The sequence below is a fragment of the Myotis brandtii genome, unplaced genomic scaffold (genome assembly GCF_000412655.1).
Source record: "Myotis brandtii unplaced genomic scaffold, ASM41265v1 scaffold136, whole genome shotgun sequence".
Classification (NCBI taxonomy): Eukaryota; Metazoa; Chordata; class Mammalia; order Chiroptera; family Vespertilionidae; genus Myotis; species Myotis brandtii.
In genome coordinates, this window is record NW_005354829.1 from 5,208,494 (window position 1) to 5,210,496 (window position 2,003).

The following is a 2,003-nucleotide window of genomic DNA, read 5'->3' on the forward strand; positions in this document are numbered from 1 at the left end:
AAGAGAAATACCTAATTAAGCATTCCATCACAAAAGGAGAAACTGTCTTGCTAAGATCAATGAGTAAATTTACCCCACCAAATAACTTTCTAAATATTTAGTTTGAATGTTTCCTAAGTTTTTAATGTTATTACTGGCAAAATTAAAGACTAAAATAATTTATCTACAGATACTTAAGAAGTAGAACATAAAACTCATGGATTAATAGAATTGAAAAATCAATATTTTCATTTCCTATATTATTGAGTACATCAATTTAATTCAAGAATGCCACAGTGTTTATTTCTAAGGTAATAAATTTGTTTTCTGTGAAACCAAAAAAAAAAAAAAAACCAACCTACAACTTTCATCAAGTTATCTGGCCTTGAAATAAATAAGATTAAAAACATGTGCCATGTGTCAAGAAAATTAATTTACTATGAGGGTTTACACCTCAAAAAAACTCCTAAAGTTTTCATTTGTAAGTTGGCTAGTAATAGCAACTATAATATTCCTAATTATAATCACTTAAAGAGTTTAAACAACTTACTTCTGACATTTCCTAAAAATAATTTTACACAGAAATAAAACCAGAGTTAGAATAACACTGAGTGAGAAAGAAAAATAATGGTCGGCTGACTTCATGTTTTGAAAAATATGATATCCATTTTCCATCCCATCTTCTGTCTTTGAAGTTGTCTAAACTATAGAGCAAACCACTCAAGAAAGTTAACTAACCAAATCTGTTCAGAACTACATTATAAACAACTCTAAAATAACTCTGCATTTATCTAATACTTGACTGAGAAAACACAACACAAATTTAAGGAATATCGTTAAAAATACACATTTTTACGCATGACCATGTTATATTATTAACAGACTCAGTCCCTCAAAATTATAAAATATGCTTTCCTGGCAAAGTTGGGTCACTCCACACTCTATCAAATATTAGAAAGAAACTTTCCACTCCTCTGAGGTGTAACTGATAATAGCACTGACTAATCGCCCCACACCCACACTCTTCCAGAGGTACTTGCATTTTTACAGAGACTCAAGTCTAAGGAAAGAACGAACTTTTTCTGGAAAAAAGCCTGTTAGACGGCAACTGTTTTAGGCTTTTCAGGCCAGGCTGTCTCTGTCAACTCAATTCAGAGTCTGTCATGTGAAAGCAGCCACCAACAATACGTAAGGCCTAAGGCTGGCTGTGCTCCAATAAAACTTTATACACCAACGACAGGCTGTGGGCCAAGCATGCTCACCTCTGTGTAGGCAGGGGATTAAATTTTCAAGTTTGCTGGCTATGTCTCTATGACATGAAGGAATTCACTTCGCTCCTTTTGGTACTTCCTTCCTCTACTCAGGAGTCCAAACTAGATCAGGGATTTTCACCATGTTTTAGTGGTGAATCTCCTTTTGCTAATAAAGATAAAAGTATGCAGGTCAGGCTAGCTGTCCACGCCTCCCTAGAGGGCACCGGGAAGCTTCTGGGGCCAGCTACAGGTCCGTGAAACAACATGAAATCCACTGGCCAGCTGATCTCTAAGGTCCATTCAATACCAAGAACCAATGTTGCCATATCTGTCTTCCTCAGCGTCCTACAGGCATCGTGAAAAGGCGAGGGAAGCATTCTATGGATTAGGGGCCTTTGGGAGACTCCAGAAATCACACTGTCTCCTTCAATAAAGAAGAGCAGTTAGAAATCAAAATTAAAAAATAAAACAGGTGAAAAGTAGAAGACAATGGACATTTTAATGATGTTGATTCTACCAATCCATGAACATGGTATGTTCTTCCATTTGTTTATGTCTTCCTCTATCTCTTTTTCCAATGTCCTGTAGTTTTCCAAGTACAGGTCTTTTACCTCCTTCGTTTATTCCTAGGTTTCTTAATTTTTTGGTGCAACAGTAAATGGGATTGTGGTTTTTTTTTTCATTTCTCTTTCTGTGAGTTCATTATTGGTATATAAAAAGGCCATATGCCGAAACCGGTTTGGCTCAGTGGATAGAGCGTCAGCCTGCGGA

The 2,003-nt window shown here is 36.0% G+C and overlaps 1 protein-coding gene and 1 long non-coding RNA gene across 2 annotated transcripts in view; both read right to left on the bottom strand.

Moving 5' to 3' along the window:
• RAPGEF2 (Rap guanine nucleotide exchange factor (GEF) 2) overlaps positions 1 to 2,003 on the bottom strand; it is a 247,394-nt gene that overhangs the window by 229,859 nt on the left and 15,532 nt on the right. The gene's annotated exons all lie outside the window — the stretch shown is intronic.
• The window catches only part of LOC106725098, an 11,458-nt gene continuing 10,485 nt past the window's right edge, over positions 1,031 to 2,003 (bottom strand). The window contains exon 2 of the long non-coding RNA XR_001360973.1: positions 1,031 to 1,398. This is a non-coding gene — a long non-coding RNA (uncharacterized LOC106725098). The remainder of the gene's footprint in view (positions 1,399 to 2,003) is intronic.